The 25,310-nt window shown below is 39.1% G+C and overlaps 1 protein-coding gene across 2 annotated transcripts in view; it reads right to left on the bottom strand.

Moving 5' to 3' along the window:
• MSRA (methionine sulfoxide reductase A) overlaps positions 1 to 25,310 on the bottom strand; it is a 431,046-nt gene that overhangs the window by 343,548 nt on the left and 62,188 nt on the right. The window lies entirely within an intron of this gene.

The raw sequence follows: 25,310 nt of genomic DNA, 5'->3' as shown, positions 1-25,310 counted from the left end.
CTTCACTGAAAAGCACTGCTCAGATAAATTAAAAATAGCAATCAACTTTGAGGCTTTTATTGGCAAGGTGGGAACCATTTCACTCTATCTGAACCCTGATAGAATACAACACCCGTCAGTCTTCCCCCCATTCTTCCCTTTATTAATCAATTAGGAAACCAAAAAACTCAATAAAAAAAATCATAGAAAAGACTTATAAACAACATTCAAATCTTTACCAGTCATTTGCTTTCATTTAGCGTAACTGGCTTTTCCATTAAAAGAAAATTAAATAAATAAAAGATGTTATTGCAGTTGCTTAAGAGGAGATTTGGGGATTTTACTTCTCAGAGAAATCATTTCCATTTCCCTCCTGCCCCACCCCCACACCCCCTACACTCCCCCCCACCGCCCCCCCCGGGCATTCCAGCGTTGTGTCCCAGCTCAGTGACACACACAGCAAGAGTGCCCAGTGGCTGGCTGCTGGGCCAACACTGGCTACAGGCATGACGGATGACAAGGATCTCAGATCTTCTCAACAAGGGTGTGTGGAAGGGCCCCCTTTTTTAACAAGCTCCATAGGAATTTCCGTGGCACATCAACATGTAAGGACCAGAATTCCAAATCATTAATTAATGAGCGATAAACAGAGGCTCATTCTCTGAATGATCACAAGTACATACCAGGACCCTCTCATCCCTTCCCTGTTCCCCATTTTGCACGACTCCTGCCCTAACCTTTCCAACGCTATTCCAGCAGCTTGGGGAGCCCTCTCTTACAACGCTCACTTCTTTCTCCCTACAAGCTAATTGCTACCTGTCCAAATCCTACACATTCTTGAAAACAGTTAAATACCATTTCCACTCTTTCCTCTATGTAGCTTTCTGTGATCCTATCAGCCAGAAGTAATTTCTTCTGTGGCTAAATTTCCATATAATTTGTGCTTTATTTGCATCATTATCATCTTCTACCTTGCATTGTAGATATTAATGCACACATTTCTTCCCATATTAGGTGGCCAGCTTCTAGGCAGAAGAATCTACATGGGATTCACCTCTGTGTCCACAGAACCTGCACATGATAGGTGCTCTATTATCTAGAAAAGGAAACAAATTTAAAAAAAAAAAAAAAAGGAACGAAGGAAGGAGAACATGTGTCCTTTCTGATAACTTTTATAGTTCTGTAGTTTGCAAAAACAAGCTGAGCTTGCTCCACAGACCATTAACATTCCTATATACACACTCAGCCTGCTAATAAAAGCACACTGAGGATTCTTAAAGGCCCTGTAAGAAAGGTTTTATATCCTGGCTTTAGCATCGCTGGCATCTGTGGCATCTAAAACCTGAGAACGCTATTCCTCTGAGGTGTCATTAGCTTTCTGTGTGCCTTCAAAGACTCAAAGACAATTTCCTGGACTCCTATAAGAACGCCAGTTTCTTTCCAGCCACTGCAAAATATATCTTAGCTACCGCTGGAATTGTCATTTGCTTTCTATGCCTTCAAAAGCACTGTGAGAGGTATAGCCCTGTGCCATTATTAGCACTGTCAGTTTCCCTATGTCGTATCAAAAGAGCCCCGCAAAGTGTCTTTGTGTGTGTGCACAGTGATGCTAAGATTATTTTTCTGGTGAAATGCCTGGTCCACAAAGCCTACCCAATTTTTTATCTAATAGCTTCCTAAAGAAAGAATGTCTGCGGTGGCAGGGGAGGAATCTAAAGAGTAACCACCTTTGTTTCACCCATACCTATATTACAAGAACAATGAGAGCAATGCCCTAAAATCCAAAAGAATATTCACGTATCGGGCAGAATGGAACCTATCTAGAATTTCACAGCAAGAACCAAAACGCAGTCACCGTTTTCATCAATTAAGGCATAGGCTCTCTTACTTCCCCTGAAAAGTTGTTATCCTTTATGACAGAATTATAAACCGTCTCCAATTCACAAAGTTGCTGAGGATTCCTCCACACTGTAAACGCACAGTGTTTTTCAATGGGCGTGCTGCTGGCATTTGGGGCAGGACAATTCTCCGTGGTAGGGATTATCCCTCACTCTGCTGAATGTTTTGCATCGCTGATAATGCCAGTAACCATCCGCAGTCAATGCGATTACCAGAAATGCACTTGCCAATGTTTCCAGGTACCCAGCTCCTCCTAAGGGAAGTACTGCTAGTGCATAGACGATGGGGACACACATAGGCACACACACTTGATAATCCTCATTGCTGCTACATGTGTTCGGGTTATATGTATGCATGTATCACCAGAGAGAGAAAGAAAGAAGGAAAAAGTGATGTAGAGAGTGGAACTAACATTTGCCAAATGCCGAATGTGAGCAAGCCAGATGTGCACTGCTTTCACAAGTACAAACAGCTTTGGACACAGATTCGACTCAACCGTTTACAAACACAGAATGTCTTTATATTTCCTAGTCACTGGTATCTCTGCATTTGTTCCCTTCCCGGGCCTCAAGGGTAGGGGAATGGGGAAAGAAAAACCTAAAAATGCCAATTAACAGCATTTCTACCCCTTATGACCCACAGAGACCTATCCAGGGAAATTTGTGTTCTAATTGTTAATAACAAAAATCACGCTTCCTTCTCTCAACTGATTTTTTCCTTCCCCTCCTCAAAGTCCCGATTCTTAGGGCTCTGGTTCCCCTGAACCCAAGGCTGGGGGAAGGGGGCAGACAAGGGCATCTGCTTGAGGGCAAAAGAAGGAAAATCACTGTTTCAAGTTACTGCCATGGCAATTTCTTCACCTCGTCATTTTACATATATGTTGTTTCAGTTCGTTTTCTCAACAACCCTGAAAGATGTATATTTCAATTCTCATTTGAAGGTCAAAATGAATTTTCCAAGTAGGGGAGCCAGTCTGTTCACCCTAAAGCCATGCTCACTTCTCTTCACATCTCTGCCTCTACAATACCACACCGCCACCATTACCACTAATAATAACAACAATGCCAAAGACGGTCCACGTCAGGAAAGAACATGCAGCAAATCTGTGTTTGTCTGTTTAAAAACAAGTTTCAGGCAACCAGAAGCTAGAGGGATAGGATGTTCTGGTTGATAGAATCCATCAAATAGCCCCCAAGTACCTCTGTTTGTGCAGAACAAAATTGGGATAGTGTTAGATAGAGTCTTCTCCCCTCAAGGGGTTTGCCAACTAGTGAGAAAATTAAGACTTACAGACAGCACGTATTATGCAATGTTGCCGCCTAAGTAAGGCTGACAGTAAAGGCATTTGGAAATTTACCAAGGAGACTTGAATGTCTTCCTCAACTCCTGTCCTGGAAAAAAAATATCAATTTAAATATAATTAACATAACAAGCTTTTGATATGATTCATTATAACATGTCCATCGCATAGTAAACATTTAGTAAATATTTGTGGGAAGGATGAATAAATGAGGTAATGAATAGTACCTCTGACAAAACACAAGAGTTGAATAGCAAAGAATTTTTCAGTGGGTCCTTAGCATTATCTAGAGGAACAAGGTACAATACAGTAGCCCCTTCCCATTCTGGAGACTGGCCTAAATTTAGAATACCACCACAGGCAGAATTTGCCTCATAAAATACTTGTACAGACAACAAAGCCGGGCTGAGAGGTGAATGCTGAGTACCTTGTTTTCTGGGTGCAGCTACTAGCTAAAGGGAGCCATGCCAGCCTCCACAAAGACGCCTTGGGAAAATTACGAATTAATATGACTCAACGATGTTCAGATACACTCAAAGACGGCCAAAGTCAGAAACGGCAAAGAACCCAGTAATGCCACATGATCTTGAATATGTTTATGTGAATACTTTACTATCATTGGAATTAAAACAGAAAATTCTTAAAGATCTCCTGAAGAACACATAGAGAGGAAGACTCTATCTGCTCTCCCCCAATGCACCACAGTCCACGGGAGTGGCCATGACTCACTCCAGCCTGAGGAGCACTGCCCTTGATGAAAAGACAGCTTGGCAGCATGCCTGCATGCAGACACATCACTCCACATGTGGACAATACAAAAATCCATTCTTCCTGAATGTCTGTAAAGAATATCTGGAATGAAATAGGATTTAAATTCCTCTATCACCATGAAGTTAATAATATATGATTTCCATATCTGAATTTCTCTACTTGTACTTACTCAAACTCTGACATTTTTTAATTATGTATTTATTCTACTTAACAACAACCTTGTGAATTTTAATCAAGTCAGCTAAAGTACTTGCTAATTTACTCAATTCTCTTTTATCATAAATATAACAAATGTCTTTAACCCCGGTATCAAATATTCATTGATTGGTTTAATGCTAAATAGTGTCGGGGGGCAATCCCTAGAGAATATCATTTATTATATCACCCTCTGTTCATTCCTTCTCGGTGGTATCTCTCGTGCTGTCTACTCTTGTGAAACAAATCTATTTTGTAAAGTGACCACTAAACAAAAGTATGAACTCTGAACCAAATTCAAAAAGTGGATTATCCAACAAAATGTGGTATATACATACAAATATTATTCATCCTTTAAAAGGAATGAGATTCTGATACATCATACAACATGGATGAACTTGAGAATATTATGCTAAATGAAAAAAAGTCAAACAGTGTATGATTCCACCTACATGAGATATCTGGAATAGGCAAATTCATAGAGACAGAAGATAAAATAGAGGTTACCAGGAGCTCAGGGAAAGGGAAGATAGCAAGTTATTACTTAATGGATACAGTTTCTACTTGGGATGATGAGAAAGTTCCAGAAATGGATAGTAATGATGGTTGTACAGCAATGTGTATGTACTTTGTCACTGAACTGTACACTTAAAAAATGGTTAAAATGGGGCACCTGGGTGGCTCAATTGGTTAGGCATCTGCCTTCAGCTCAGGTCATGATCCCAGGGTCCTGGGATGGAGCCCCAGTCAGGCTCCCTGCTCAGTGGAAAGTCTGCTTCTCCCTCTCTCTTTGCCCCCCTCCCCACTCATGCACACTCTTGCTCTCTCAATAAATAAATAAAAATCTTTTTTTTAAGATTAAAATGGTAATTTTACATTATATATATTTTACCACAATACAAAAAGTAGGTGTCCAAATCAAGGATAATTACAAATGATTTAGTTTCTCCTTCCCCGTACCATACCCTATATATATCTTATCCATTTATAAAACAAAGTCTAGACAATCATAATACATAACCTACAGAGGGGACAGAGCATTCCAGAATTTAGAAACTGAGAGTGACTAAGAGTTCTAGAGCAATATCTGAAAGTTATGTTCACTAAAATATCGTTTGTGGTTATCCTTAGTGGATGAAGTTTTTCAGTGATTTTTACTTTCTTTGTATTTTGGGATACTACGGACTTCATTCATTGTAAGCATTCATCACTTAACAAAAATAATGTAGTTATTTATATGGTCAATTAATCTTCAACAAAGCAGGAAAGAACATCCAATAGGAAAAGGACAGTCTCTTCAACAAATGATGTTGGGAAAACTGAACAACTACATGAAAAGAAATAAACTGGACCACTTTCTTACACCATACACAAAAATAAATTCAAAATGGATTAAAGACCTAAATGTGAGACCTGAAATCATAAAAATCCTGGACAAGAACACAACCAGTAACCTCTTTGATATCAACCACAGCAACTTTTTTCTAGGTATGTCTCCTGAGGCAAGGGAAATAAAAGCAAAAAGAGACTACCAGGACTACATCAAAATTAAAAGTTTCTGCACATCAAAGGAAACAACCAATAAAACTAAAAGACAACCTATTGAATGGGAGAAGATATTTACAAATGAATATCTGATAAATAGTATCCAAAATAAAGAACTAATATAATATATATATTTATACATATAAATATATATATATAAAGATAACTCAACACCCAAAAAAACAAATAATCCATTTTAAAAATGAGAAAAGGACATGAACAGATATTTCTCCAAAGAAGACATACAGATAGGGTGGGAGGATGGGTTAGCCTGGTGATGGGTATTAAAGAGGGCACGTTCTGCATGGAGCACTGGGTGTTATGCACAATGAATCATGGAACACTACATCTAAAACTAATGATGTAATGTATGGGGATTAACATAACAATAAAAATATTTTTAAAAAAAGAAGACAACATACAGATAGCCAACAGATGTGAAAAGATGTTCATCATCACTTACCATCAGGGAAATGCAAATCAAAACTACAATGAGATATCACCTCACACCTGTCAGAATGGATAAAATCAACAACACAAGAAACAACAGGTATTGGCAAGGATGTGCAGAAAAGGGAACACTTGTGCACTGTTGGTGGGAATGCAAACTGGTACAGCCACTGTGAAAAACAGTATAGAGGTTCCTCAGAAAGTTAAAAATAGAAATACCCTATGATCCAGTAATTCTACTACTGGGTATTTACCCAAAGAATATGAAAACACTAATTCAAGGGGATACAGGCACCCTATATTTATAAGAGCATTATTTATAATAGCCAAGATATGAAATTAGCCCAAGTATCCATAGATTGATGAAAGGATAAAGAAGATGTGGTGTAGGGACACCTGGGTGGCTCAGTTGGTTAAGCGGTTGCCTTCAGCTCAGGTCATGATCCCAGGGTCCTGGGATCAAGCCCCACATCGGGATCCTTGCTTGGCAGAGAGCCTGCTTCTCCCTCTACCTGCTCTGCCTGCCACTCCCCCTGCTTGTGCTCTCTCTCTGACAAAAATAAATAAATCTTAAAAAAAAAAAAAAGATGTGGTATATAAATATACAATGGAATATTATTCAGCCGTAAAAAAATTATGAAATCTTGCCATTTGCAACAACATGGATGGAGCTAGGAGTATAAATGCTAAGCGAAAGAAGTCAGTCAAAGAAAAACAAATACCATATGATTTCACTCATATGTGGAATTTAAGAAACAAATCAGCAAGGGAGAAAAAAAGAGAGAGAGAGAGGCAAACCAAGAAACAGACTCTTAATTATAGAGAACTAATAGTTACCAGAGGGGAGGTTGGTGGGGGAATGGCGGGAATAGGTGATGGGGATTAAGGAGTGCACTTGTTGTGATGAGCTCAGGGTGATGTATGGAAGCACCGAATCACTCTATACTGTACACCTGAAACTAACATAACACTATGTTAAATGGAATTCAAATAAAAACTCAAAAAAATATATATATAGTTATTTAACAAAGAAAAGCTGACTAAAACATTGCACAATGGAGTTCATTTTGTCTGTCATCTTCCTCCATTTTATCTGGCTTCAACAACATTGACCTGAGGCACAACTCCACTCATCAGGCAGTATTTATTAATTTGTTAATTATAAGTTATTAATGATAGGAACCTTGGATTCCGACCCAGGAGATAATCTTCCAAGTATAAAAGTAGCACGATTTCTAGGGTTTTCCTTTCTTTCCTTTTAAAGATGGATAAATACAGAACTTTCCTCCAAAATCTGGCTGAGTTCTGTAGAAAACCTGACCCTTGGTGCCTTTGATTAATCTCAAATCATAAAAGCTGTGGCAAAGGCCTTTTGAAAAGGAATATGGTTGTCTTACTATAAAATGGCCAAAAGACTCTAGTAGCCTAAATAGAGGTTGAAACATTGCTGTAAGTAATAACAGTTATTGGTATCTATTTCTGTGAATGAACTTCCTGTCCTCACTAAAAGATGGCAGAGGTTAAGATACCACATCATCCATTAGATAATACCTTTGTGGATCAATTGATATTTTGAACAACCAAAAATGTTTAGGAGGAAGAACTCTTCTTAGAGACGTTCAGATGACCTTGAAGCCCACAGAATGTATGTATCATTCCGTGTCACTCAATGGTTCCCCCTTTGCCTTCAGGATCATGTTCAAGCTTGTTAGCCTGGTTGCTGAGGGCCTTTATGACCTGACCCTGAATGTTCTCCAACCTCAGCTCCCACCATACTCCCTATGCTACTTCCCTCCAGGAACAGTGAGCAGCTCTAGACTGATTACATCACCCCTTAGTACCACTGTACAGGTTATTCCCACTCCTAGAATGTCCCCACTTCTCTCCCCTTTCTGCTTAGCTAACTCCTACTTCCCACTTTTCTAGACTTAGGCCAACTATCCAAGTTCACTTTTCTATTAAAATTTTTATCTGGGCCTCCTTGCTCCTGGCTCCCAGCCCCACCACATCAACCCTTCCAACCCTGTGAGAAATTCTCCAAGACTTACTCACCCAAATGTCCTAGGATCCTGGGCTATACACAGAGTGAGCACACAGTAGATATTTTTGAATGAGTGAATGATGTCAATGAACTAATGACTCTCCACATTAAGAAGAATGACAATTCCCACAGGGTTAGGTTTTCTAACAAGCTGTCCCAAGCAGTACCAGATTCAGATCAAATGAGCGGTGTGAAAAGGCCAGTTCTCCACCCACATCAGGAGTCAGCCCAATGGCCCAACTGTATGCTCTCTCCCGGCAGGGATTTAAAGTTTAACCAGAAAAGAAACGCACCTGGCCTGCACAATAGGGAAGTAGGGTGAAGGAGTAAGCAAGTCTCCTGTGCAGTCAAGGACCTGAGAGTCCAGCCCCAGAGGACAGACCTAGCCAGAAAGTTGCCCTCTGCTCTTCAAAGGGAACACCTGGCAGCCTTCATACACTCTAGAATGTTCTGGCACAATTACTGGACTTATCCTCAAGACCTGGAAGACAATCAGGGTAAATAGTCTAAAATCACTAACGACCAAGACATAGCAACAAGTGGTTTGTCAAGTAGATGGAAGTGGTGCCTTACCTCAAGGCCTCTGAGTTCAAATTTTATACTTTCTTTCAATCCTACAATTCAGCATCTCAATTTAATCATAAAGTAAATTATCTTCCAAAATAATAAATGTTCACTACCTTTCTAAATAATAAAATACATTTCCCCAGCACATAAACCAATAGCTTTATTTTTATGCTAGAACGGATGTGAAATTACATGTCATGAATTATTCATGTCATCCAATTTAATTCAATTATTTTTACTGAATTCATATCTAATCCATAAAAATGTTTAACTCAACTGAAAAAAATCATCTCTGCACCCTTGAATAATAGATTTCTTGCAAAATTTCAGGAAAGATAAGCATATATTTGGTATTTGAAATGGCAAGGCATTTTATAATTGTAATGATGAAAATAATTTTAATTATCTAACCATACATTCTATTTACTGACTGATGTCTCATAAAGGAAAACTTATTTAATATCAAAGTAGAATCATAAGAGCAAGAAATGAGTCTTAGTTCCAATTATGGCACCAAAGTCACTTTGGGATTTTTCCCCAAGATTCACAAGTATAGCAAGCAGATGCTCCCTTAAATGGGAGCAAATACCTTGCCCAATTAAAAGCATAAATTTTGTGCTTAAAGAAGAGATCTGATTTATCACAAAGAAATCAGAAAGTGGTGTTTGTCTTTCTCTGACTTATTTCACTTAACATAATACCCTCTAGGCCCATCCATGTTGCAAATGGTAAGATTGCACTCTTTTTTATGACTAATATTCCTCTGTGTGTGTGTGTGTGTGTGTCTCAGATCTTTTTTATTCATTCATCTATTGATGGACATTCAGGTTGCTTCTATATCTTGGCTATTGTAAATAATGCTGCAATTAACATAGGGGTGGATATATCCTTTTGAATTCATGCTTTCATTTTCTTTGGATAAATACCATATGATTCCATTTATTTGTGGAGTTAAAAAAAAGGAATGGACAAACAAAAAAACAGAAACAGACCCATAAATACAGGGAATAAACTGGTGGCCGCCAAAGGGGGGAGGAATGGGCAAAATTGGTGAAGGGGAGTGGGAGGTATAGGCTTCCAGTCATGGAATGAATAAATCATGGGGATGAAACGTACAACACAGGGAATATAGTCAAGAGTATTGTAATAGTGCTGTATGGTGACAGATGGTAGCTACACTTGTGGCGAGCACAGCATAACCTATAGTTGTTTAATCACTATGTTGTACACCTGAAACTAATTGTGTGTCAACTATACTTCAACTAAAAAATGTTTTTTAAAAAACAAAACAGAAATCAGAAGCCAAGGATTGTTGTCTTCCAACTTCCTTAGTGAAAAACCCTTTTGGGCTCATGCACCTTACCTACTGACCTCCTTGGAAATGTTCCTGCTTTTGTCCATGTCTTTGCCAACTGTCTCCCCACCTACGAGAATTCTCTGTACCAAACCCTGGCATTATTTGAGGGTGGTCTCAATGTTCCCAAAGAAAGCATTGGAATCCCCTTGCCTCTAAGTTCATAGATGTCTTCAGTTCCATTGACCTTCACCACCAATGGCATTTTTAAGTGATTAATTTCTTATTATGTTTTTCCAATATGTTTGACTTGATTTTAATGCAAACAACATCTTATTTTTTTGTACTTCTATTTCATAATAGGAGTTTGCATAATACATAGAATTAAATGGTGCAAACTTAGTAACAGGCCCAACAGACGCAAAAACATCTGGGAACAAACACAACAGACTCTTGGTAAAGCAAATTACAGAAGTGCAGATACACAAAAAACGTAGCCTACTAGCTGAAAACATTCAGTCTAGCAACATAACAGCAACAGTGGTTACAGGTCTTAGCAAGGCACCTCTTCCAATTAAGAGAGAAAGCTCTTCTTGCTCACACACTGAAAAGTCTATCTCCTTCCTACTTGGTACATTTACAAATTCATTGTTTCCAACCTTAGCAGAGCCCTCGATGTTCCTAAATAATACCTTCACTTATGCCTAATAAGTTCCTCTGCTGGATATTCAAGTTGCTCTTTCAGAACTACTCTCCACTCTTCCCTGGCCTATTTGTGTTCTATATGGACTATGCATTAATGGGCTCCCTTGATCTCTGGCTGCTGGTTGGCTTTGGCTAGTGGGAGACAGTGGCAGGAGCCTGGACAACAGACTGTCTACAAGTATATTCTTCTGGCTCTCCCTCCCTCCAGGCCAGAATTTGGCAATGTTTGTGTTCCTCTACTGAAGGGCACAATTCCTGTGGGGTGATCCTCTCCTACAGCACAGTTCCCTTCTCATAATTGCCCCCTCCTCTTGCCCCTTTGGATCTAGTAGTAGTAAAGCTGTTGCTAGCTCCTGGGTGCTCTACCATCCCTCATTGCTTTCTTTTAGCCATGCTCACCTTTTTAACCAGTGTCTTTGTTCAACTTTCTCCAATTATCCCTCTTGAGTACTTCTGCCAGGACCCTGACCGAGACAGTCCCTTTGTCCACTACACAGAGAGATAATTCTAAGGCTCTACTACTCTCAGTATTCTACTCCAGGCCCAAATTCTGAAAAGTCTTCCATTCGATCCCATCTCTTCTCCTCCCCTAAGACTATTCTTCACTGACAAGCTGGTACTCCCCAAGAATCAAGCACAAGCCTCTATCAGCACTCAACACTTTCATCACACATTTCTTTGAATGTTTTTCTCTCCAAAAGGGCAAGGTTGTGTATTAATCATCTCAGTACCCGAGTGCTTATCAGAGAACCAAAAATATATATAAATACCTTGCCACGATTGCTTTTCCATGCTAGAATAACTCCACACTTCATTTAGTCCAGTTCAAAGCACTCCCAAGTATAGAACTTAATTACTGTTCTCTGAGGTTACAACAGAAAGCACCTTAACCAAATGGCCTTCATTACCTCCTCTAGATACTAAAGATGACCCAATGAAGACTTAGATAACAGGCTCCTATAGTGCCCTATCATCATCTTATTCATCAAAAATCTTTTTCCTTCAACAGACACCCATTCATATTTTTTATGAAGACATGTATTTTAGAGACAAATTACATAGCAATATTAAAACATACTGGAAATGATATCCAGGATAATGGATCTCCATTGAGTTAATACTTATAATTCACTATCATGCTCTCAGAGAGTGCTTGTGTAGACACAAACTCTGAATTATAAGGAAGCAGAACAAGAGCCAACACAGATGTATAAGAACTAAAAGTCATACTACAGGTCCTCCACATTCACAGGGCATTCCAGAGGTCTCAGAAATAGAGGGATTCTCCTAAAAGGTCTCTAGAACCTGCCTTTATGAATACTGAGATCTTCCCGGAGGGAGCCAAACCAGGCTGGGCTAAGCCAGAAAAGCCAAGGATTGTTGTCTTCCAATATTCCAGGCACCAATGACTTCTCCCCAAAATAATCCTACATCCCTGCTATTCTAGCACCAGCCCAGAGACCAACTCTGCCACTGAGGAAAGGGAGGGGACTGGATAAGAGTTTCACCAAATGGGTAACAGGGGAGCTGGTTTTAAAGAATGTGAGAAGTTTACCAACTAGTGGAAAAAAAGGGAGGTCAGTCTAAGCAAAGAAAACAGAAAGTGCAAAGGCACAAAGGTAGGGAAGAACACGGAACTTGGGAAAAGGGCAAAAAAATCAAGCACAGCATATGGTGAGGACCTGTAGGAGATGAGGATATCAAGGTGGCTTGGAGTTGGATTGTAAAGAATTTGAGTATTCAGCTGAAGAGTCTGGACTCTAGTGTAGGGAAAATAAGGAGCCACTGAAGGTCTTTGAAAAGAGAAAAGATGATTAGGCCTATAGTATTTCCTCAGTAAGGTTATAAACCACTTGAGGTAAAGATCTGTGTTCTATGATCATTTATGTCATCCAAGGGCCTTTATATATAGTTGGAACCATGATTTACATATTTTTGTTTCCCCTTAGCATTTCCCATAGTTCAATGCACATAGCTAATACTCAATTAATAGCTAATACTCAATACTTTGCTGAATAAATGAATATAAGAGTCATTATTTTAAAGTCTTTCCTATAATCAAGAATGTACACCGCTGACTAATTATACCTGCCAAGGCTATATAGGCAATGAAGTAAAAACATTACTCCAAAGCAGGAGTGAGGAATAAGAAAAGCTAAAACTAATATTCAAGCTCTGCCAACCAACATGAGCCCAGGAGGACAGTTAAAAGCCAGTGAAAATAAAATAACCAGAAACTCACTAAAATCCTGTAAACACCTTTGATTTGGTGTCTGTATCTTTCCTGAGTGATGAAAATTAAGTATCTCCTCAGAGTGATGAAGTACTTTGTATGTTTTCATTTATGTTCAACCTTTGGTATCTTCTGATCAAGATGGAATGTTATATTCATGTGAATTCAAGCAAGAATGTAAGGACCCAGGATTTTCCTTTATCGTGGCAATCAGAGATTCATTCATAACTAAAAATAAGAGTAAATTTAGGTTTTCTCTGACAACACTTCTAACTGGTTCATCAGAGCAAATAGAGTCCAAGTCCAAAGAGAGTCAAAAATTAAAATATTTTAATACTAGCAAGTAACATTCACAACTATCAACAAAAAGCCTGGGTAGTGGGACAGGCACATGTATTGACTGTATTCACCTCATACCACAAATTACTACCCAAATATATAAGACACTTTATTGGATTAACAAAAGACATGGTCTCACCAACTAAGATTCCTTCTAATACCCAGAATATAGAAACTTACATTTCTAGAAATCCAGTCTCTTTTTCCATTCCTAAAGAGAAGAGCCATGAGTTCACACTAATTCAGCACAGAAAAGCCCACACTCCCCTTTGCATGTACATTGCAGCTGGCCAGCATGTGGGGAAAGAGCACTGTGCAGACCCAGCCCAAGGGAAAGCTGTGGACTTTCCAGACTCTCTTTGGTGCTCCTTCTAGGGACTGTCTCCTTTCTTTGCAATCCTTCTCTTCAAATGCCCAGTGTTTTCTCTGGCCCCAGGGAGCCCTCTTCTCTAACCTCTCTCTAGACCTACCCATCCTCCATTCCATCCTTTGTCATTGCTCTTCCCTTGAAGACCAACTTGGGAAATCAATCAACAAAGTAGAGACGCCTAATTAGATGCCTCATAAAGTCCTACACAGGAATTCCAGTGCTGAAAGAGAACTCCTGGGATGCACAAGACAAAAAAATTCCAAGATAGAATTTTAGGCATTATTCAGCCAGAGTTATCTTGGGCAGCTGTGCATATTCAGCACCCTCATATTAGCTCATGAGGTAAACCAACCATTTTGCTAATATCCAAGCCTCTACCTCACATACAGCCCAAACAGAACTTAATCTTGTTTTCAACTCTAAGATGCCTTCTTCCACCTTAGCAGACCTTGCTCCAGGCTCCTTCAGGATCCTAAGCTTGTAACAATAGCATGTTATCACACTATATCAAAATTATTTCTTTGTCTAGCCTCTTGCCCCCAACAATCTGTCAATCCATCTTTGGACTCTGTACCCTAGAACCTAGCACAGTGCTCAGCATACAGTAAGTATGCTTGCCAATCACTGATTGCCAAATGAATACATTTTTACTCAATCTGTGAAATTAAGGAACTATTATTTGGTGCATTCATACTATAATCTATCTGGGGTTTTAAAGTCATTAGTTGCAAGGATGGTTCTCTCCTTCTTTGACACATAGCTGTAAGGCATGTGTCATGACAGCAGAGAGCAAAGCTCCTAATTGGGCAGCACTGGGTCATAGCAGTGGTTCCAGCTATGAATTGACACTTCCTTTCCCTCTAAATTGCCATGGATTATAGATTAAAGAAATGTGCAGGACCTATGGTCAAACCAAACCATAGTGCAGGACCAAAATCCCAAACATGGATCAATCCAAGTGCTCAGCTTCAACACTGCAGCTATTCTGATACTACTATCCCCACAACATGCTGATTAAAAAAAAAAAAAAAAAAAAAAAAAAACAATGTTTTGTTTTAAAAATTGACAGTTTGTATTTTTGTATATTTTCTATTTATCATTTCACTCATTAAAGACATATTGGCTGTAGGCTATGTTCTGTTCTAACTGTTCTAAATGCCAGGGAAACAGCAGTGACTAAGACAAAATTCCTGTCCCTATGGGACAGGTCCAGATTCCTCAAATTCATCATGCAGATCTATGAGGCTTCCCTAACCATGAAATTGAACTTCTTGTCTTCCCAAGAACTGAATAATCAAATACAGGTTACGGTATCAATCTTTTAGAAAACTCTGTAATGTTTCTGACTACTCCCTCTATCAAATTAAATCTGATTAGTCACTGCATTCATTTCTTAGGGCTGTGATAAAAGATTACCACAAATTTGGTGGCTTAAACACAGAAATTTATTCTCTTGCAGTTCTGGAGGCCAGAAGTCCAAAATCAAGGTATCAGCAGGGCGATGCTCCCCCAGAAGGCTCTAGGGAAGGATTCTTCTTTTCCTGCATACTAGCTTCTGGTGGCTTGGTAATCTTTGCTATACCTCTGTTTATAGCTGCATCACTCCAATCTCTGCCTCCATCTTCACATGGTCCGTCTTCCCTGTGTGTCTTTCCATGGTCCGTCTTCTCTGTGTGTCTTCCCATGGTCCGTCTTCTCTGTGTGTCTTCCCATGGTCTGTCTTCCCTGTGTGTCTTCACATGGTCTGCCTTCCCTGTTGTCTTCACATGGTCTGTCTTCCCTATGTGTCTTACCATGGCCTTCTCTGTATCACTGATCTCCCTACCCTCCCACAAAATCTAATCTCCACATGACTGCAAAGTTTCTCTTCCAACGTTGTATGGATATATATTTCTTCATAAGTATTTAATCTATCTCTATTTTACTAGAAGGTGTGGGACAGGGACACAACTTCACTTTCTTAATGTAGTCAACTGTCACGTCGCCATTTATGAAATTATCCATCCTTTCAATTCTGATGACAAAGATGATGACCATCTTTATCTTAAAATAAATTCCCATGTAAACCTGGGTCTACTTTTCCACCAATCCATTGGCTTATTCCATTACTAAAACCACACTGTTCATTAACTTTATAGTGTGTTTTAATAAGTCCTCATCTTTGTTGTTTTAACTAAAAGAGAAATCATTTATTTTTTACTTGATCATGAATACAATACACATGCTTATATTCCATAATTTAATTTGATTCTGGAGGAAGGATCAGGCAGATAAATTTAATAAAACTTTACGAGAACTTCTTTTGAAAATATCTTAGTCATTTAAGTTAGTAAAAAATGTGGTATTTATAATATTAACTTGGGTGTTCTCATGCATTTGTTTCATTTGAACTTTATAACTGTTTTAGCGAATCCTTCAAAAATTTTTCATTGGGATTTTTACTGGATTTATATTTCATTTGCATATGAGATTTTGAAAGAATTGATACCTTTACAATATTGATTCTTTCATTAACTTAAGGCTTCTCTTATGCCCTTTAGTGAAGTTTTATAGTTCCTTCTTATATGTCCTTTCTTTAATTTCTTAACTCATTCCCTGGCCCATCACTTCATTCAACCATCCACTTGCCATCCTTCTCAAGCATAAGAACTTTCTTTTGCCATGGAGCCTCCTAGAAAAATCCCAAACATGGATCAATCCAAGTGCTCAGCTTCAACATGCATTTACTTGAAATGAGATACCACTTCACACCCACCAGGATGGCTATAAGGAAAAAGATAAAAACAAGTGTCCGCAAGGATATGGAGAAATTAGAACCCTCATATGTCATTGGTGGGTATGTAAAATGCTGCAGCAAATGTAGAAAACAGTTTGGAAGCTCCCCAAAATGTTAAACTTAGGCTGTGATGTGACCTAGCAATTCTACTCCTATGTATAGCTCCAAGATACCTGAAAATGTATGTCCACATAAAGACCCGTCCATGAATCTTCACAGCAGCATTATTCATGACAGCCATAAAGTGGAAACAACACAAAATGTCCATCAATTCATGAATGGGTAAACAAAATGTGACATATCCATTCAATGGAATATTCACCCATAAAACGAAATGAAGTACTGATACATGCTGTGATATGGATGAACCTTGAAAACATTATGCTAAGCAAAAGAAGCCAGATACCAAAGGCCACCTATCGTATGACTCCATTTAAATGCAAGGTCCAGAATAGACAAATCAAAGACACAGGAAGTAGATTAGTGGTTGCCAAGAGCTGAGGGGAGGGAAGAATGAATAGTGTCTGCTAAGGGGTACAGAGTTTCTTTCTAGGCTAACGGAAATGATTTGTAATTAGACAGTGATGATGGCTGCACCATTTTGTTAATACACTAAAAGCCACTGAATTGTATGCTGTAAAATGGAGAATTTTATAGACTGTGAATTATATCTCAATAAAATAACTTTAAAAATAATTTTTCAAAAAACATGCAAACACATGAGCTAGCTGCTAAGGGCTTCTAGAGAGAATCACCTACATTCACAGACTGTTGCCCCTATAAACTCATAGTCTTCTACCTTGCATGTTTTTCTAGTCAGTTCTCTTTCATTCTCTTCTTAATGGCCAGTGCACATTTTATTATCTACTTTACTCAAACCTCTAACCCTGCCATCTCCCATTCACTTTCAGCAGATAACATCATCTCAAAGAAAACTTTCCCACTTACCACCACCAAACCTATAAACCTCGCTTTTTGCGCCAATCCCCTCTTCCTACCTTCTTACAGGGATGAGCTGTTTCTCCTCCTCTTTCAAGCTAATCCCTATGCTCTGTATTCCAGTCCTCCAAAGAATATGCCTCCCTCCCTTCTTCTGTATCTTCAACCTTAACCTCCCCCTCAGCACTTGCTCAAGTCCATCCTACATAAACAAGCAAGCAAGCAAACAAAAACCCAGGGTGATATCATCACGATAGCAACCTAAGTCATTCCCAACTTCAGTCCCTCTCACAAGACCTACTAACAATTATCCATAAACAAGATACCATTGTGAGAATCCCACAACGTTGGGGTAAGGCTTAAGCACCCCAATGAGCCACAGAGACCAAAAAGGACTACATTAGAAGGATAAGAGGAAGGACTACACTCTAACCACATCACCCCTCCTGCAGACTGGCACAGTGCTGCACCAAGAGCGCCCCCTGGACCTACAGTTTCTCCCATGGAAAAGCAGAGTCCAAGGTGGACATCCAGCTACCCCAGTATTACAGGATGCTTCCTGGGAGGCCCACTCAGATCTCCCCTCATAGAGATCACTACAGAAACCTGCAGAGTTTGACCAACAGGGATCAGAGAGAGATGGCACAGGAAGCAGGGCTTATAGCAACCAGTCCTGAGATTGTGGGAAACCACATCCTTGCTTGCAGGGGCACTGGAGCATAGATCCCAGCCAGTGGCTCTGTCCATCTGCAGAGCTGAGCCAGTGGCTCCATCTGGCCATAGAGCTTGGTTGGCAATTGTACCTGATCTGGGTCACCAGACAAGCCATACTGGCTGTAGAGCCTGTATTATGAGGCTGCCCAGACACGGAAGCAAATTTGCAGCCCTGCCCAACTACTGAGTATAGCCTCCATTCTTGGCCTGACTAGTAGGCCTCACCAGAGAACCCACTCCACCACAAAGCTCATCCTATAGCCCAGATTAGGCAGGGTTTGGCAGGGAACCAGGCTATCAATCTGGCTCAACTGTTAAGTACAGCCTCTGACCTCCAACAACCAGAGAGCCTAAAGTGACTCAAGGAAGCCCGTGGAGCCCAGCTTATGGTACTGCCTGGCCACAGAACCAAGCCTATAGCCCTAGTCAACTGCTTAACATAGCCCATGGCCTCACCTAGACAGGGAGTCCAGCCAGAGACCCTGCATAATCTCAGAGCATAGCCTGCAGCCCAACTCAACAAAGGAGCCTGGACAGTTTCCCCTCCTTGACTGTGGAGCCCAGTCTCTAGACCCACCCAACTTCGGGATAGAGCTGAAGGCCCCTCCAATCAAAGAGCTCAGCCAGTGACCTTGCCAAACAGCAGAGCATGGCCAACAACCTACCTGACCTACCCTGCCAGGGAACAAAGTCTGTGACCTTGCTCAACCAGAGGTGACTGCAGAGTCTAGCCAGTTATCTCACCTGACCGCAGCCAGCAGCTCTGCCAGATCAAGAAGCCACCCAGTGCAAAGGCCAGCCAACAGGCCCACCCAACCACTTAGCCCAGCTAGTGTCACCCCTCCCAACGTCAGAACATAGGCAGAGACCCCAACAGCAAGCTCTGCCTGCTACGAACATAAGTTACCAGCTGACCTGTCCAGTACCCCAAGCTGAGCTGACTGGTGAAGGCCTTACCCTGCTGAAGCAAACCTGTAAAGTCTGAAAGTGGAGACTACTTATTCAAACATGCAATTCCAATAGAAGGAATCAAGGATCACAAAGAATCATACAAACATGATACTACCAAAGGAAACTAATAAAGCTCCAATAACTGACCCTAAAGAAATGGAGACGTATGAACTGTCTACCAAAGATTTCAGAATAATGCTCTTTAAAAAGAGAGAGAGAGACAAATCAAGAAACAGACTCTTAAATATAGAGAACAAACTGATGGTTACCAGAGGGGAGGTGGGTGGGGGATGGGTGAAATAGGTGAAGGGAATTAAGAGTACACTTATCGGGCGCCTGGGTGGCTCAGTTGGTTGAGCGGCTGCCTTCGGCTCAGGTCATGATCCTGGAGTCCCTGGATCGAGTCCCGCATCGGGCTCCCTGCTCGGCAGGGAGTCTGCTTTGCCCTCTGACCCTATCCCCTCTCATGTGTTCTCTCTCATTCTCTCTCTCTCAAATAAATAAATAAAATCTTTAAAAAATAAAAAAAATAAAAAAGAGTACACTTATCATGATGAACACTGAATAATACATAGAATTGCTGAATCACTATATTGTACACCTGAAACTAATATAACACTGTATGTTAACTATACTGGAATTAAAATTTAAAAACTTAAATAAACAGAATAGTCCTCTTAAAGAAGTTCAGTGAACTACAAGAACACACAGACAACTAAATGAAGTTAGGAAAACAACACATGAACAAAATGAGAAGTTCAACAAAGAAATAGAAACCATAAAAAAATTTAAAAAACAGAAATCCTAGAGCTGAATAATACAGTGACTGAATTAAAGAATTCAATAGAAAGCTTCAATGTCAGACTCAACCAGGTAGAATAAAGAATTAATGAACTGAAAGATAGGTCACTGGAAATTATCCAGTCAGAGAGGCAAAAAGAAAAAGGAATGAAAAAGAGTGAGGAAAGCCTATAGGTCTTAGAGATACCATCAAAAGAAACAATATACACATTATGAGAATCCAGAAGGCAAAAAGGAAGTGAAAGGGACAGAAAGCCTATTTAAAGCAATAATGGCTGAAAATTTCCCAAACTCAGGGAGAGAAATAGACATCCAGATTCATGAGGCCCAAAGGACCCCAAATTTATTGAACTGAAAAGGGCTACAACTAGACACATCCTAATTAAATTGTCAGAAGTCAAAAATGAAGAGAGAATTTTAAAAGCAGCAAGAGAAAAGTGACTTTTCATATTCAAGGGAGCTCCAATAAGACTATAAGCAGATTTCTCAACAAAAACTTTACAGGTCAGAAGACAGTGAAATGATATATTCAAAATTTTGAAAGGAAAAAAAAAAAAAAAACCATCAACCAAAGCCATCCTTCAGAAACGAAGGAGAGGGGCGCCTGGGTGGCTCAGTTGTTAAGCGTCTGCCTTCGGCTCAGGTCATGATCCCAGGGTCCTGGGATCGAGCCCCGCATCAGGCTCCCTGTTCAGTGGGAAGCCTGCTTCTTTCTCCCTCTCCCACTCCCCCTGCTTGTGTTCCCTCTCCCGCTGTCTCTCTCTGTCAAATAAATAAATAAAATCTTAAAAAAAAAAAAAAAAAAGAAAGAAATGAAAGAGAGATACTTTGCCAAACCAACAAAAGCTAAGGGAGTTCATCACTACCAGACCTGCCTTTCAGGAAATGCGATACAGTATTCTGCATATGGAAATAATATGCTAATTAACATTGTAAAAAAACATAGGAATGTGTACAATTTACTGGTAAAGGTAAATACATGGTCAAAGTCACATTCCTTAATATTATAATGCTTGTATGTAATTCACTTACAGCTCTAGTTTAAAAGTTAAAATCCAAACATATTAAAAATAACCACAAGTACATTAATTTGTTATTAGATACACACTACAAGAGATGGAAAATGGTAACATCAATAACCTAAAATGTGAGGGGGTGGAGGAAGAAATATAAGTATAATGCTTCTGTATGCCATTGAAGTTAACTTATCAGATTAAAATAGGATGTTATATTTTATGTAAGCCTCATGATATTCACAAAGGAAAACCCTATAGCAGATACTCAAAAGAATATGACAAAGGAGTCAAGCATACAGCCACAAAAAGTCATCAAAACAGAAAGGAGCACAGCAAGAGAGGAAGCAAGGAACAAAGGATCTACAAAACAGTCAAAAAACAGTAAAATGGCAATAGAAGGAATCAAGGATCACAAAGAATCATACAAACATGATACTACCAAATTCCTTACCTATCAATAATTACTTTAAATGCAAATGGATCAAATTCTCCAGTCAAAAGACTGGAGTCAAAAGAATGGCTGAATGGATTAAAAAAAAAAAAAAAAAAACACCAATGATATTGCTGCCTACAAGAGACTCACTTTAAGGACATACATACTGAGAGCAAAGGGATGGAATTGTGGGATATTTCAAACAAATAATAACCAAAAGAAACAGTGATAGCTATACTTATATAGACAAATAGATTTTAAGCTAAAAATGGTAAAAAGAGACAAAGAAGTCATTATATAATGATAAGATCAATCCGTCAAGAAAATATAACAATTGTAAATATTTACACACACAACATCAAAGCACCTAATTATATAAAGCAAATACTAACAGAAGTAAAAGGAGAAATAAACAGCAATACAATAATAATTGGGGGTTTTAATACCCCACTCTTAACAATGGACAGAGAATCAATAAGGAAGCTGAAGGTTTGAACAATGTTATACACCAAATGTATCTAACAGACACATACAGAACATTCCACCCAACAATAGCAGAATACACATTCTTCTCAAGCATACATGGAACATTTTCTAGGATAGATCATATGTTAGGCCCCAAAACAAGTCTCAACATTCTCAAGAAGACAAAAATTATATCTAGTATCTTTTCTGGCCACAGTGGTATATGAAACTAAAAATCAGTCACAGGAGGAAAGTTGGAAAACTCAAAAATATATGGCATTAGACACATATTCTAAAGAATGAAACTGGATTCGTATACTACTCACAAAAACTAACTTGAAATGGACTAAAGACTAAATTTAAGACCTATAACCATATAAATCTAGAGGAAAACAGGGAAAAGCTCTTTGACATTGGTCTTGGCAATGATTTTCTGGATATGACACCAAAGCACAAGCAACAGAAGCAAAAATAAATAAATGGTACTACATCAAACTAAAAAGCTTCTGCACAGCAAAGGAAACCATCAACAAAATGAAAAGCGTACCCATGGAATGGGAGAAAACATTTGCAAATCACGTATTTGGTAAGGGGTGAGTATCCAAAAGAACTCATACAACAGCATAAATAAATAAATGATGAATAAATAAACAACTTTATTTTTAAAATAGACATCTTTCCAAAGAAGATATACAAACGGCCAACAGGTCTGAAAAGGTGCTCAATATCACTAATCATCACATAAATGAATGAAAACCACAGTGAGATACCACTTTGCATCTGTCATGAAAAAGACAAGTGATAACAAGTGTTGATGAGAATGTGGAGAAAAGGGAACCCTTGTGCATTGTTGGTGGGAACGTAAGCTGGTGCAGCCACTGTGGAAAACAATATGAAGGCTCCTCAAAAAAAATAAAAATAGAACTACCATATGATCCAGCAATGCCACTTCTGAGTATATATCTGAAGGAAAGGAAATCACTATCTCAAAGAGATATCTGTACCCCCATGTTTACTGTAGTACTGTTTACAATAGCCAAGATATGGAAATAACCTTAGTGTCCATCTACGAATGAATGGATAAAGAAAATGTTATATATCTATCTCACAAAGGAATATTATTCAGCCATTTAAAAAAAAGGCAGGGTGCCTGAGTGGCCCAGTTGTCTGAGTGTCTGACTCTTGGTATCGGCTCAAGTCATGATCTTAGGGTCGTGGGATCCAGCCCCGCATCGGGCTTTGCGTTAGGCATGGAGTCTGCTTCAGATTCTCTCTCCCTCTCCCGCTGCCCTTCCCGCTCATGCTCTCTCTCTCTAAAATAAATAAATAAATCTTTAAAAATAAATAAATAAATAAGGAAATTCTGCCACTTACAACAACATAGATGGACCTTGAGGGCATTATGCCAAGTGAAATAAATCAGACAGAGAGAGACAAAGTCTGTATGATCTCACTTACATGTAGAATCTAAAAATGAAAAAACCAAACTCATAGCAACAAAGAGCAAACTAGTAGTTGCAGCAGGGGGCATCAGGGAGAGTTGAAAGGACAAAGATGATCAAAGAGTACAAATTTCCAGTTTTAAAGTGAGTAAGTTCTGGGGATGTAATGTGCACCATGATTATAGTGTACAATACTGTATTGTATATTTGAAAGTTGCTAAGATAGTAAAACTTAAAAGTTTTCACCACAAAAAAAATGGTAACTATGTGAGGTGATGAAAGTGTGAACTAGCCTTATATGTGTTAACTAACACGTATCAAATCATCACTTTGTACATCTTAAATTGATACATTATATGTCAATTATTTCTCAATAGAGCTGTTAAAAAAAAAAAAAAAAAAAAACCTGTCCTCATCAATGCCATACCTTCTGCATTATTAGTCAGCTCAGGATGCTATAACAAATACACCACAGACTGGGTGGCTTCAGTTGACAACAAACATTGATTTCTCACAGTTCCGGAGGCTGTAAAATCCAAGATCAAGGTGCTGGTTGATCTGGTGTCTGGCAAGACTATCCTAGTTTTCTGATAGCTTTTTGTTGTATCCTCACGTTGTGGAACCAGAGAAAGAGGAAGCCAGCTCTCTGGTGTCTCTTCTGATAAGGGCACTAATCCCACTCATAAGGGTTCTACCCTCATGACCTAATTACCTCCCAAAGGCCCCTTCCTCTAATACCATCACACTGGGATTTGGCTTCCACAAAGGAATTTCAGGGGGACACAAACATTCAGTCCACAGCACCTGCCAAGTCCAACCCAACCCAGGTCCTGCCTTCTTTGCCAGTTGTCATCTGCATCTCCACCTCCTGTCTTCCAGCACATTCACCCAACAGATATTTAGTGAGCACCTACTAGGTGAAGACACAGTTCTCCACTCTTAGGATACCAGAGCAAGCAAGAACAAGGTTCTTGTGCCATTCCTATGTTCTAGGTGATGGGAGTAGAGACAATAAACAAGTAACAAACAGATGAGACCACTAGAGAGTGACCTTGTTGTGAATAAAATAAAACAGAGTGATGGGAAAAGAGTGACTGGTGGGGGCGAGGGGCTGCTTTAGATGGGGTGTTCAGGAATGACCTCTCTGAAAAGGACACCTGAGCTGAGACCTGAGTAATTATAGGAGCCAGCCATAAAAGTTCAAGGCTTCCCAGACAGAGGGAATGGCACCACCAGAAGGCAGTAATGAACTTGGCAAGTCTGAAGAATAGAAAAACTTGCCCGGTCTTCCAAAGTTAGGACAGCCCCAACTATACGATAGTTCCCATAACACTCTGTGTTTTCTCCATCATGGACTTTATAACACTATACTAGAATTGCATTTAATTGGAATTTAATTAAGTAATTACTTAATAATTTAATGTAATGTTATTTATTTAATAATTTAGAAATTAACTGCATTTAATTTAATTAATTAACTTAATGTAATTGGAATTGCATTTAATTGAATGTCTTCCCCAACACACTAAGTTTTGCAAGACAGGGAGCTTAACATATATGATAGACACTCAATAAGTATCTTTTCATGAACTTCCCAGGTAGTTATAACTGAAAATAACGTTGTTTCTTTTCCAATATTTGTATTTCTTTCTTTATATTGTTTATGGCATTGGCTGAAATTTCTAACACAAGGTTGAATAACTATGAAGACACCAAGCATTTTATCTGGTCATGACTTTAATATGAATGCTTTTTTTTCCACCAAGTCAAGTGATACTGCTAATGGCTTTTCATAGATACTCGATTGTGTGAGGAAAGTCACCTTCTACTTCTCATTTACAAAGAGCTTTTTGTCTCCTCATTTTTAGGAAAAAGTAGACATTGGATTAAATCAAATGGTTGTGAGTAACTATCAGGATGACCATACAGAGTTTCCCCTCTAATGAACTGACAGGACTCATTACAACACTAGCTATCCTAATACTGAACTATCCTTGTGTTTCTGGAGTAAACTCTACCTGATTATGGCAAATTATTCTTTTAAGATAAGGAGGTGGTCTCAGAATGTTGATAAAACCTGGGACT

This window comes from Mirounga leonina, unplaced genomic scaffold (genome assembly GCF_011800145.1).
Source record: "Mirounga leonina isolate KUSES-001 unplaced genomic scaffold, KU_Mleo_1.0 Mir_176, whole genome shotgun sequence".
In the NCBI taxonomy this organism is placed as follows: domain Eukaryota; kingdom Metazoa; phylum Chordata; class Mammalia; order Carnivora; family Phocidae; genus Mirounga; species Mirounga leonina.
Note: the sequence above shows the minus strand (reverse complement) of the source record. Positions and strands in the feature narration are given on the sequence as shown.